The sequence below is a fragment of the Mustelus asterias genome, chromosome 20, assembly GCF_964213995.1.
Source record: "Mustelus asterias chromosome 20, sMusAst1.hap1.1, whole genome shotgun sequence".
Taxonomy (NCBI): domain Eukaryota; kingdom Metazoa; phylum Chordata; class Chondrichthyes; order Carcharhiniformes; family Triakidae; genus Mustelus; species Mustelus asterias.
The window spans coordinates 66,489,378-66,503,643 of NC_135820.1; the positions used below are offsets into that span (position 1 = coordinate 66,489,378).

General features: G+C 39.0%; 1 protein-coding gene across 8 annotated transcripts in view; it reads right to left on the reverse strand.

Moving 5' to 3' along the window:
* osbpl2b (oxysterol binding protein-like 2b) overlaps positions 1-14,266 on the reverse strand; it is a 74,126-nt gene that overhangs the window by 30,312 nt on the left and 29,548 nt on the right. For 5 of the 8 annotated variants that reach the window (XM_078236724.1, XM_078236729.1, XM_078236722.1 and 2 more), the window contains exon 2: positions 3,630-3,707. The exons of the other annotated variants lie outside the window; for them this stretch is intronic. The gene's annotated coding sequence lies outside the window, so the exon portion shown is untranslated. The remainder of the gene's footprint in view (positions 1-3,629; positions 3,708-14,266) is intronic. 8 annotated transcript variants of the gene reach the window in all.

Consider the following 14,266-nt stretch of genomic DNA (forward strand, 5'->3'; position numbering starts at 1 on the left):
AAACCGAAATACAAAATTTCTTCACTGAACTTCATTGGCTTGGTTAAAAAATAGAATCCACCATGGACAAGTAGATATTTGATAAATTTTGAAATATTTTTACTGAACTTGAATAGTGTTCCAACTCAACTGAAGACGATCACATCTTATTGCTGGTAGTTCCCCTATAAGACAAGAACGTGGCAGCATGCTGAATTCATCAACAACAATGATGTTGTGTGGGGATTTTATGACCTTTAAACTAGCATTTCTTAAATTTTAAAAGCACAATTTTTAGGTTTATTTTTTGTTAAAGGTATTTCTAAACACACTGGAAAATAGTGAACTGGATATTGACCAAGAAATGCAAACTAACAAACTAGCATAATTCAACCTTCAAATGTCAACCTTCAGAATATTACGCTTTTCTCAATTTTTCAGTAGTGTTTTATCAATCATTGATGATTATTTAAAATTGACAAACTGTAGCTTTAGGAAATCTGGGAATTAAGAGATGAGAAGTAAATTCAATGGTGCTATTATTCAGAACATTAAACGACTATAAAAAAATCTTAAAAGTCTTTTCTATGATATGTCTTCTTAACAATATCCAAAACACAAATCAAATATTGTGGGTGCTGGAAATTTTTGAATGCATTTCAGCACATGGTCATGAAAAATAAAAAGATTTAAACCACCATAAACTCCCTTACACAGAAGCATTCATAATCAGAAGTTACCCAATGTAAAAGCAGTTAATTTGGTTAAATATCGGGACTAATAATCTTGTGTAATTCTACTATTCCTGGAAGTTCAATGAGTTCTAACAATTTACAATATCAACAAATTCTGCAGCCTTCAGCAGACACGCCAAAAACTGAACTTAGGAATTTCACATAATATATTCACTAAATTTGATTCTGAGTAAAAACTTTGAAGGTGTTTAAGCTTTTTGGAGTACACTACTGCTCTGGTAAAATCTATCATATGCCCAGAACATTCTGCAACAAGTCCAAAGCTAACAAAAATGAAACATATTCCAATTTTGTTTAATTTACAAACAGTTGTAAAATCTGGTCATGTTTATTTATTCTATCCAGCAACCCCCACTCTCTGCATGTGTGTCACAGTAATAAATAATGCTACTGCAGATGAAAATAAATCTACCAAATGTACTGACAGTTTCGCAAACATTTTGTTTTTGCAAAATTCACAACAGAATCTTATTTTAGTAACTATATAATAAATATAGTTACTAAAATAAGATATACATTATATATATATCCTTGTTTACAACATTTTTCTTCCATCTGTAGAATTTGCATTTGAATCTTGGCCAGGCAAATGACACGAATGTCTCCTTTCTGGCTGCTATATGAGACAAAGTGTAATGATTCTGGGCACAATACAAAATTGGCTGCAATTCAACATCAAATTAGTAGTTTTAAGGAGACAACAAGAATGCTTATTATGGAAAGTTAAAACAATAGGTTTGTGTAGCTGGAAACAACTGACGGAAATTGCGATTAGGGTGCACTCCAAGGGCAGAATACAAGAACATTTCAACATGATAACTATATATTAAAATAACTTTGGCGTGGGGGGGGGGGGGGGAGAGAGAGAGAGAGAGAGAGAGAGAGAGAGAGAGAGAGAGAGAGAAAACTGGGGACAGTGTGGAAGTGCTGACACCTGTACCTGGTACAGAAATGGAACACTACATCCTCAACACAAAATTTCAAGTTTTCCCCGCAAGGGAATGGACAACATTCATTGTTTCTAGAAAAGTTAATAATTCATCAAAATCTGGGCATTTCACAAGCTTCTTCATTGTATTTCTTTAAAAGAACAATGTCAACCTGGTCCAGATTCTGAAGAGGGCACTTTACTGACTTATAAGCAAAATGTTAAGTAACAATGATGGCAAAGCATGGAAAACAAACTAGCCTTTAATCAATTTATATAAATAATTTAAACCTTCAACACAGTCACAGATAGTTTGTACAAATGTTTAAATAACACTGCTTCCAGCAAAGACATTTTGCCAAGTGTTCTTCAACATAAAACTACTAAATGCCAACAGTTCAAAAGCAATCCCAATAACCATAGAAAAGTTACAGCACAGTATAGGCCACTCAGCCCATCGCGTCTATGCCAGTCAACAAAGAAAAAACAGCTACCCATTCTAACCCCACCTTCCAGTACCCGGTCCATAACCTTGCATGTTACAGAACTTCAGGTGCAGATCCTGCACCTTTTAAATGAGTTGAGGGTTTTTGCATCCACCACTAAACCAGACAGCAAGTTCCAAACACGCACCACCTTCTGATTGAAGACGTTTTTCCTAATGTCCCTTCTAATCCTTCTACCAATCACCTTAAATCCATGCCCCCTGTAACTGACTTCTCCGCTAGAGAAACAGGGCATCCATATCTACTCAATCTAGGCTCATAATTTTGTAGACCTCAGTTAAGCCACCCCTCAACCTCCTCAGTTCCAACGAAAACAACCCAGCCTATCCAATCTTTCCTTAGAACTGCTGTTGGCAACATTCCTGTAAATCTCCTCTGTACTTTCTCCAAGTTATTATGTCCTTCCTGCAATGTGGTGACCAGAACTGTACACAAATTCCAGCTGTGACCTAATCAGCATTTTATATAGTTCCATTACATCTCTGCTTTTGCATTCTACACATCATCCAACAATTCCATGTGGTTTATTTACCATCTTATTCACCTGTCCTACCACCTTCAGGGACTTGTGGACATTCTACCCCTCCCAATATCCTCCCATTTATTCTGTGTTCCCTAGCTTTGTTTACCCTCCCCAGATACATACCTGACACTTTTCTGTATTGAATTCTATCTGCCAACCCACTTTTTAATGAATAAAGATTACAGAATCTTTGGGGAAGGGGGTCCAATTGCCCTAAATGAAACTCCATTCATGAAATACAGTATATAACTTCAGCAGACCAATTGGACACAAGAATTCCAAAAGTTCCAGATCCTGTGATTTTTACTGCTTGAATGTACTTTGTTCTTGATATTGCATCATTTTATAATATTGGAACTTTAAGCATGCAAATTCTGCTATTTAATGAAACTAATTTTCTGTTCTCAAAAAACATGGAATGTAAAACAAACTGTCAATTCATTATTGTCCATTTTATAATATTGCACAAAGTTAAAATTCCCTCAAACTAATTTAATAGGTGGTATTCAACCTTTAAAACCTACACTACATTTACGAGATTATTATAAACATGCCGGGCTGAATCATACACCTTTGGCATTAGCTGAATTCAAGTCTGTTTACATACAGATCATTAAGCTAATCTGGAAATCATTCCTCATTTTAAAATCACAAACAAAAGCATCCATAATACAATTAAACCTGCTTACTCATGTTCCAAAATACATAGGGAAATTGAAACTTCTTGTCCGTTATACATCAGAATTTAAGAAAGTTTGGTTAGACGCCTAAACAATGGCTTGGCTGGCAGCATGGTTCTTTGCTACACAACGCACTCTCACTAATATTACACCATCAAATTCATAACCCAGTTAAATACAATTTTTCTAGTTTGTTGACATTATAATCCTAATCAAGCATGATATTTTAGAATATTAATTTCATGGCTTATTACTCACATCATAAAGGTTGTCCTAGTAGCACTCCTTTCACACTAGCCCTTGATGAGCTCAACCAAGGAAGTTTAAAGCACTTAGCTGCAAAACAAGTTGCATATTAAGTAATAAGAGTAGGATTGGATCATTTATAGCTTAACAAAAAAAGAGTTCAGATAGATGGCTTTTATAAATCACTCAAAACTTTACTCGAATTACAACATTCTTCGAATCCGAAGGCTATGTTACAACCTTTGAACACATTCTGAGCAGGCTATTATTCCCTCTCTATTTGCCATTCAACAGCGTAACACCTACATACTGCATGTTAACTAGCAGAATCAACTTGATGTCATAATGGTGTGCAAGGTCATATTGGATTTAACCATAATATAGCAAATGAAAGACCTGGAACTGAAATGATTGAATAGCAAAAATGTACTTTCTGTGCATCAAAGTACACATTTGAAAAGAAGAATGGGTAGAGGTAATACAGACTAAATAGTACAATTTTACAAAGGGTGTAAGAAAAGGGGCGCCACGGGGTTCACATACAGAAACCTTTGAAGGCAACAGGCCAAGTTGGTAAGAATGTTTAAAAAATATTATTTGGGGTCCTGGCTGATCTGTTTGAGTTCCACATTCTCCATCTACCCTCGATAACTGGATAAATGCTTGGAGAAAATTTGCCTGGCAATGAGGAAAAAGCAGAGGAGTGGGTCTAATTGGATATCTCTTTCAAAGAGCTGACAGACGTGGTTGGCCAAATTAACTCTTCCACTATGTATCTCTTTGAAAAGAAATTGGTCAGATGAATGATTCTGAAGAAAAGAGCTAGTCTTTCAATCTTAATGAAACATCCATAAATGTATTTTCAATTGCTCACATTGTCTTTCAAGATAATGAACAGAGCAAGACTTACTTCTGTATAGACGATAGTTTTGTCAAGGCCAGTTTACAATAATGGAATTTTATAAAATTTTACATTTACATTGATCAAGCCGTTTAGACATTAAATTTGAAGAGATGAACTCCTTTATCATTTAGGATCCTGGCTTTAGGAATAATTTTCACTAGTGAAAATCAGTAAGACTATGGTGCAGATTTTGCAGCGGCAAGGCCAACAAAATTTTCAGTGTTCACCATCATTACCTCTAAGGCCAAGAGGAACTTCTGGAGTACGCACTGTGCAATTAAACACTAAAATCCAAAAAATGCTGTCAATGATGCTACTCTTCCCCACTGAATGCACTACTACCCGAGAAGACAATCAAGCAGAAATTACTGAACTGGCAAGGACTTGCCCTTGTACGTAATTAGTCCTGCTTTAAAGCCCATTGAAGCTGTCACAGCTTGCTGAATGAGATGTAACTGGGTTTTAACTATGGACTAAATTTGTAATTACTATCGAACAGCCTCTTGGCCCTAACAACTAAATTTTACATTTGATGAATGTCAAAATTTCTCCTTTATGATCCAAAAAATCTCACATACTGTACTTAAATACTTAAGTCCATGATATTTCAGCTTGTACCTTACTATCTGTATAATTTAATTAAAAAGGATAATCAATTTTTTTTTTCTTCCTATTTTGCCATCTGCAGCTGGCAATGTGACTGACTACTTATACAATATGGTGAGGGGGAAGTGAAGAGGAAAAGGCGGCTGGCAAAGAGAGGAGAATGGAATGGCATTAACATAGAAGGAAACCCAAAAATCTTAAACCAGCATTCTATATAGTAAATGGGTAGTAAGAGGTAGCATGGATCCTGGTTGGGACAAAGAAAATGATATATGCTTAAATGTCACAGGCAAGGCCAGAATACCTTCAAGTACTTTATATTGGTGTTTGCCAAGGATAATGCCGCCAAACTATTGGTAGAAGCGAAGACGTTAGAGATAATGAATGCATGAAAATTGAGAGGCAGGATGTAATGGAAAGGCTTGACTAATCGTTGAATAATTGGATGTAGTAACAGAAGGTTGAAGGGGTGGTGCTATATGGATTTTAAGGAAATGTTTAACAAAGTACCACATAAAATGCTGGTTAGCAAAATTGATGCATGTGAAATAGGACGGTCAGTATTAACTTGGCTAGAAAAATTGGCTTAAGAACAAAAAACAGCAAGTTGTAGCAAATAGTTGTTTTCAGACTGGGGGATAGTAGACAGTGGTGGTCCCCAAGATTCAATGCTAAGACTAATGCTTTTTTTTTAAACTTCGTGATTATGCCTTGAATATTAAAACACAGAGAGAAGTCCAGAAATTGCTAGATAATTGTGGGAAGCTTTCCTTGAGGTCAGCAGTGAACGTCATCACTTCATCACTGATAGCAAAATCTGCAACAAAAAAAAAATCAGCTTTGATGACACTTAAAACAGATAATCAAAAAAGTTTTGGATGTCATCTCCTCCACCAGGTGCTAGTTCCTGTTCTGCCTCACCTTGTTTATCATGCTCTAGCTCTGAAGAAACACCTGCCAAGTGCTCGGCCTCCACAACAAAAATCTGTAACTGACACCAACACTTCTCTCCTCAGGTGAGGCAAGCAGGAAAGGAAGGACTGGAGTATCTGACATGTACTACTCAGCCAATTACTACTGCTGTTCTGGCAGTATCCCTGTCGACCAATCTGGCTCGTAGACTGTCCCAGATTGACAGGCTGCTCAGCCAATGACTGCTGTTGCACTGGTAGTCTCCAAATCAGTAGTGGCAATGACAGGATCAGAACAAAACCTGTGCAGTATTCCAAACATGCAAAGCAAAGCAAACAGTAACAAAAAGGGGGAAGTGGAATGCAGAAAAGCATTGGAAAAGGTTGGAATTACACCCAAAGTCAGAAAGGTATCATCCCCATCTACAGAAAATTCAATGACTTTTCAATGATTGTGGGCTTTATTGGGAAATTTCAGGACTTTTCTAGGTTTTCCATGGCTCAAGGGAACACTCCACAAAAACTACTGTATCGTTCTCCAGACTTTCTTTGCAAAGGAGAATTCAGGAATGAGACACAACTGCAGATGCAGCAAGATTCTGGGTGTGTACGAAGGATTTAATGGGTTTGAAAATTCTTGCAATAAGGTATTCTGCCAAATGATTTCAACAGTTTGCTCAAAAAACCATCTGACTCGATCTATCATCATCTTTTGCCGTGGAGCCTCAGGGATGTTATGTGTGGACTGCCTGATGGGTCTGTGGTAAAAGGTATTTTGCTACACAAACATGTCAGAGAGGTGGTACGGCACAGTCTGACTGCATAGCACATTCTGAAGCAATGTGGGCAAACGTATCCTTCGCACTATCGAGACACATTGAAACATCTCAGTACGTGGCAACATTTGGTGTTCGCATACTGAGGGCCCGTGCACAACTTGATATAGCCACACGCAAAGCAGAGTGATCATGCATTTTGATTTGAATTCACTTATCCATGATAAAGATTACCAGTTCACTGTAGTGAAAGAATTGTGACATAGGCACAAAGGAAATGAAAATTATCACATTTCCTTCCAAGTCTGAAGGGTAGAACAGATTTGGTTGGAAATATTTCTGTGAACAATCACTTACGTTTTCCAATTTTTATCATTTTTTTATTGACAACTGGCCACATTCCCTAAAGGACATGGCCAAAACTTATATGCAGCCCTGGTACATGTAATATTCTCTGAAAAATAAATCTTTGAGTGTGAGATCACAACACCTGTCACAAAAACAAGTTGGTAGAAAATAATTAGGTACCATTTGTTTTATTCACCCAATGTCAAATACCAAAATATGAACATAATTTCTTGCAGTATAAGTTTTAGCAAGTTTAAGCAGTGGAAACGTTAAATGAAGTGAGTTTCTTCACCAACATAAGAAATGAAATCAAAGTTGCTACTGCAATCACTGAGCAAAGGCTCTAAGTCACAGTGACAATTACTCTCCTCGCCCTCATGGCTGTTTTTTGCGGTTGGAGGTCAACCATCTCAATTCCAACACAACACTGCAGCAGTTGCTCAGGGTAGTGTCCAAGTCCAATCATCTTCAGCTACTTCATCAATGATGTTCCTTCCATTATAAGATCAGAAGTGGGGATGTTCACTGATGATTGCATAATGTTCAGCACCATTCATGACTCCTCAGATATGGAAGCAGTCCATGTCCAAATGCAGCAGAACTGGACAATATCCAGGCTTGGGCTGACAGATGCTAGGCAATACCATCTCCAAGAAGAATCTAGCCATTGGCCCATGACATTCAATGGCATTACCCACTAACAACAGCCTGGGGGCAGGCGGGGGGGGGGGGTAGTAGCCATATAAATACTGTGGTTACAAGAGCAGCTCAGGGGCTAGGAGCTCTGCAGCGAGTAACACCTCCTGACTCCCCAAAGCCTGTCCAATACCTACAAGGCACAAGTCAGGACAGGACAAGTCAAGACAAAACAGCCCATTTGATTGGCATCCCATCCACAAACATCCATTCCCTCTAAAAACAACACAAAGTAGCAGCAGTATGTACTATCATCAGGATGCACTGCCACTCACCAAGCCTCCGCAGACAGCACCTTCTAAACCCACAAATACTACCATCTAGAAGGGTACCACCACCTGGATAGACTGAGCGTGTCAGTGATGTCCACATCCCATGGAAGAATAAAATTCTACCCTCCTTAAACAGGAGATGATCTAAAACCGTGCTGCCTGTGCTATAACTCACACAAAGTCATAATCATACTCATCCATCACTCATGTGTTCATTGACTTGCATTGGATTCAGTTTTTAAATTCTCATCCTTTCCCCCCCCCCCCCCCAATTCCTTCTTTGGCCTTGCCTCTCCATACCTATGGGAACATTGGAGTAGGCCTTTTAGCGATAAGACGATGGGTTATGTTTCAAACTCTACCATCCTGTCTGCATACACCTAATCACCCTGAGCTCCTGTCTGCCCATGCAGATCAACCTCAACTCCCTTGTCTATCAAAAATCTATCTAACTCAGCCTTGAATAAATTCAATTACTTAGCTGCCAATGCTTTCTGGGGAAGGGGAGTCCACAGTGAAAGATTTCAACTCATTTCCATCTGATAAGGAGACCTGTTATTCTTAAACTATGCCCTCTGGTCCCTGTTTCCTGTTATCTCCTCCACCCGCACAGCCCCCCCAGAGGTATCTGCACTTATCTAATGCAGGCCTCTTAAGCACCCCCCTTTTAAAATTGCTTCACCAGTGGTGGTGGCGTTCAGCTGCAATTTCTGCATTTGCCCCAAACCTCTTCCCTCATTCTTTCTTTAAGACATTCTTTAAACCCATCTCTGATTTAAGGTTTTGGCCATTTGTCCTAATATGACACCAAGCTACATAAGGAGATATTTTGTTCTATAATTCTGCTGTGAAGTACCTTGGAATATTTTATGCTAAAAGAGCTAAATAAACACAAGTTGTTGTTATATAGATACAAGTCACTGATAGCCGTCTGCCTCAGTTCCAGATTTTTATTTTGTTATGTAAGTGCTATATAAATACAAGTCATTGCCACCATTGATTTCACTTTTTCAATGGATTTTACAAATTCATGGATATAAACTTTTGCTCATTCACTATTCTCCAATATTGTTTTGGATGATGCAGATACTGGAATGGCTGAAGCAAATAAGGCTGAAACACATTGTTCACTGCAGCTACATCCTTGCTCACATCAATCTCATATAACTTCCCTTTCCCATCCCCACCCTGTTGCCTCCAAAATTGGATGCAGCACATGCATCAAAGCCATGCAGCCACCAATCTTGAGGCTACCAATGCATGTGTTGCATCTGATGCATTGGACAGCATAAACAAACTGAGTGACATCACAGCAGAACAACAATTACCCAAATCTCTGACCAATTTCAGCACCCTGAAAAAAAAATGCACTCATGTTCCTTAACTATGCTTTTCTATGACCAGCGAGGAGACATTAGAATTGCATTTATTTTCATACACTTCAAGCATGTTTTTGCAAGCAGTCACAACTGCAAGTAAGTTCTTAAGCCACATTTCAACAAAAAATCCTCATTCATCCAAATATTTCTGTTTAAAGTTACAATGTACCAGAAGATGATCTTTGCCTGGTAATTCTTACACTTGAAAATCAATAGCTTCGGTTGTGTACCATTCAGACCAGATAACACAAATATAAAAAGTGAGTTTTTGCTCTAGTGGCAAGCATGGCCTTTCACAGTCTCTATTCTAAATCATAATGATATCAAAATATAAAATGTTACTCACTTACAGGACAATGACATGTTATTTTAAAATTATAACTGCTGTCAGTCAATAGCGTTAGAATACAAAAACTACTGCAGGCAAGATTTATGTCTTGCATAATAAATTAAAGACTAATGATTCTTCCATTATAAATACATTTGTTTTGCACAGTTGAGTAAGAGTGGATATAATTGAGTACCATTCGAAAATAATTGGTTAAGTCAAATGGACTTCAAAATACAAATATGGAATGTTTCACCAACACCTTGAATGTTGATACTTTTGGGATAGCCCATGAAAAAACAGGCATTTCTTTTGCACACATTTCTGCTTGATTGATAGCTATATTTGACAGGTACATTTGATTGGCAAGATGCATTTTGTTACTTCTGTTGCCTTCATCCTTTTGTTGTCTTTCAAAGGGTAGCAAGAGTTCATTTCTCAGGCAGTATGGGTGGAGTTCACCAGTTTTTCCTGAAGCCATCAAGATAGGAATTTGAGACTATGGATTACACTTTAATTTTAAAGTCTAATGCTGGCAGTGGGGGAGCTAGGTAGAGAGGAACCTGGAAGTTTCAGCAACATATCTGTCATTGGCTTTTTAAACGCAGTCACTGGCCCCGATTTTACCGGCACAGCCACCCCAAAATTGGGGCAGGCGATGCTCGCAGAACGGCATTCCCCGTTACCCTCAGACGCGATCTTACGAGCCTCAGGCGGCTGTGCTGGTAAAATTAGGGCCACTGTATTTGCATCTGACCTCTGGGTTTCCTGACCAATTAACATGAACAGATGTGACAACAACTTGAGTCAAGTTCAGCCACTGGGATGCAAGACTGTCCAGGTGTCCTAACAGAGCAATGAAGTGCAGCAATGGAATCTCAGCCTTGCAAGTCAGCACCATGCTTCACTGATGTTTCCCAGAGCTGATACTGAATATCATAAGGGCCTGTGGGGAGATTCTGTTCTATGTCAAAGAAGCTGGCCACAGTAAACACTAATGTGCAGCAAAATGCTGTCCAGTCCATTCCAGCAGCAAAATGCAGGTTGGCCATGAGAGGGGGGATAGAGAAAGGGGACAGAAGTGGGGACTCCGCTCAAAGAACTTCCACTTCTTACCTTTTGCCTCCCCTTACTCCAATCAGAAATCACAGAATTGTTACAGCTCAGGAGAACATTTGGCCCATCGTTTCTGCACCGGCTTTCCAAACAAACATCATAAATTGGTGCCATTCTTTGCCTTTTCACCATACCCCTGCACATGGTTTCTAGTCAAGTAATCATCTAAAGCCTTTCAGAATGCCTCAATTGAACCTGCCTCTATCACACTTCCAGGTGTTGTATTCCAGACCTGTTTGTAAGTTTTTTTTCTCATCACATTTGCTTCTTTTGCAAACCACTTTAAAATTTGTACCCTCTCATTCTTGATCCTTTTATGAATGGGAACAGTTTCTTCCCATGTCCCTCATGATTTTGAGTATCTCTGTCAAATCTCCTCTTAACCGCCGTTACTGTATACCAATGTATGTGACAATAATAAATCAAATCAAATCCTTCTGTCCAAGGAGAATAGTCCCATCATCTCCAATCTACGCTCCTGACTGAGATTTCTCATCACTGGAACCATTCTTGTAAACCACTTCGGCACTCTCTCCAATGCGATCATATCCTTCCTATAGTGTGGTACCAAGAACCGTGCACAAAATTCCAGCTGAGGTCTAACTAGTGCAGTGGTTCCCAAACTTTTTTCACTGGGCCACACTTTCGGAATAAACATTTGCTCGCACCACACCGAATTTTTTATTGATAAGAAATACATTCAAAAACAAAAAAAAACAACTCCTAGCAGTGCTTGATTCATAACATAGAACACAACTACTTTATAATATGATCATGGGACATCCAGAAAGTATAAAACAATGCTTGTTTAAACCATGTTTAAATGTTTCTTTGATTGTCCTTGAATCTTCCCGCCACACTTGCCATCCTCTCTCGCCGCACCCTTTGGGAACCACTGAACTAGTGTGTCGTATAAGTTCAACATAACCTTGCAAAAAAGCAAATGTGATGTGAGAAAAAAAAACTTGAAACAGATCTGGAATACAATGCCTGGAAGTGTGGTGGAGGCAGGTTCAATTGAGGCATTCTGAAAGGCTTTAGATGATTACTTGACTAGAAACCACGTGCAGGGGTATGGTGAAAAGGCAAGGAACGGCACCAATTTATGATGTTTGCTTGGAAAGCCGGTGAAGATATTCTATATCCCTATTAATAATGCCCAGGATACTGTATGCTTTATTAACTGTGCTCTCCACCCATCTTGCCATCTTCAATGATCTATGCACATATACACCCAGGTTCCTTTGCTCCTACACCCCTTTAAAAATTTTGCTCTTCCTCCCAAAATGCATCCCCTCACACTTCTGTATATTGAATTTCATCTGCCACCTATCTGCCTACTCCACCAATTTGTCTATGTCCCTTTAAAGTTCTACACTGCCCTCTTCATAGTTTGCAATCCTTCCAGGTTTTGTGTTATTCGCAAATTTTGAAGTTGCCTCCTGCACACCAAGAACTAGATCATTGAATAGATCAGGAAAAACATGAGTCCCAATACCACCCCCTGGGAAACACTACTGCAAACCTTCCTCCAGCCCAATATCTCTGCTTCCTATTATTCAGCCAGTTTTATATCCATGTTGCTACTGCCCCTTTTATTCCATGAGCTATAACTTTTCTCAAAAGTCTGCTGTGTCACACTGGATCTAATGCCTTCTGAAAATCCACATACACCCTTTTGAACAAGGACCGAATATTTGCAATTCTCCAGTCCTGTAGCACCTCCCGAGTCTGGAAAAGACTGGAAGATTATGGTTAGCACCCCTGCAATTTCCATTCTCACTTCCTTCAATATCTTTGGATGCATCTCATCTGGTCAGTGTCCCAAATTGTGCCTCCTGACCCAATGACAAAGTCTGCCCTTGCACAGGTGCAGGCTAGCAATCTTAGGCAAAGCTCTCACAGGATCTAAAACTCAGAATGTAGGCCGAAAGCAAATTAGCAGTCAGAAGGTGGGTGAAAGGAGCAACCTACATGGACAACAGCTGAATCCACAGGGGTTGCAACATTTTTACTTGACAGAATAACTGTAATTCTTGGCATCTGTTTTTTTGAAAACACATCATGTTGTGGCTATTTTGTTAAGCAAATGTGAATCTTTGTTCAGTGGTTCAACATTTTTCCAGCATTTTCTGTACATTAATTTGTTCAGGAATGTGAAAAGTTCTTAATATTTATTTTATTCTCCTAACCCAAAGTGTATGCATTTGTCAGAAGACAGGCAAGATGATTGGAACATCTTCATGGTAACCAGCAAGTTAATAGGAGGCAGCTCTTGGATTAGAAATACAATCATTCTGCCTGAACAGATTGGAATGCGGTTATGCAAGCTGCATCACTACATGAATACATGATGACCATCACAATAAAGGGTGTGCCATCCAATTAAGCAGGTCATATTTTCTACAGCATGGACACTCATTTTTTAGTTAAACTATTTTAGAAACTTAGCAACATTTACTACACCAAATGTTAATTATCTGCAAAAAAAACCCAGCAATGGCATTTTATGTCCCTCCTTAATTAAGCAGCAATGCTTTCTAAAGATCCATAAATCTGATTTTGTTTTTACTTAGTGTAAAAAGTAGGCTTACATTAATTAACACTGCAATGAAGTTACTGTGAAAATCCCCTAGTCGCCACACTCCAGCACCTGCTCGGGTACGCGGAAGGCGAGGGTGAATTTTAGCACGACCTATGCACCTAACCAGCACGTCTTTCGGATTGTGGGAGGAAACCGGAGCACCCGGAGGAAACCCACACAGACACTGGGGAAAACGTGCATACCCCGCGAAGACAGTGACCCAAGCCGGGAATCGAACATGGGTCTCTGGCGCTGTGAGGCAGCAGTGCTAACCACTGTGCAGCGATGCAAACTCCAAGATTTTAAAAAAAGGTAATCGTTCTGGAATTTATTTCCATACAAAGAAATAAAGAATTTATTAGCGTATTTGTTGCACTAATAAATGCCTTAGCTCAGTGCTAGCTGTCTCAAGAGTCAGATTGGTGCTAATGAGGGAAAAATCAAGGCCCACTCCAAGCTGTCACTGAAACAGTAAAGGGGGAGAGGCACTATTGATTTGTTGTAGGAAACACAAGTAGGCCAGTCAACCCATCGAGCTTGCTCCACCATTCAGTATGATCATGGCTAATCAGAACACTTCAATGCCCCCTTAGCCCATTATGTTATTGTTAATCAGAAATCTATCGATCTCTACTTTAAACATACTCAACTTCCACAGCCCTCCAAGTAAAGAATTTCAAAAATTCACAGCCCTCTGTGTAAAGAAATTTCTCCTCATCTCAGTCCTAA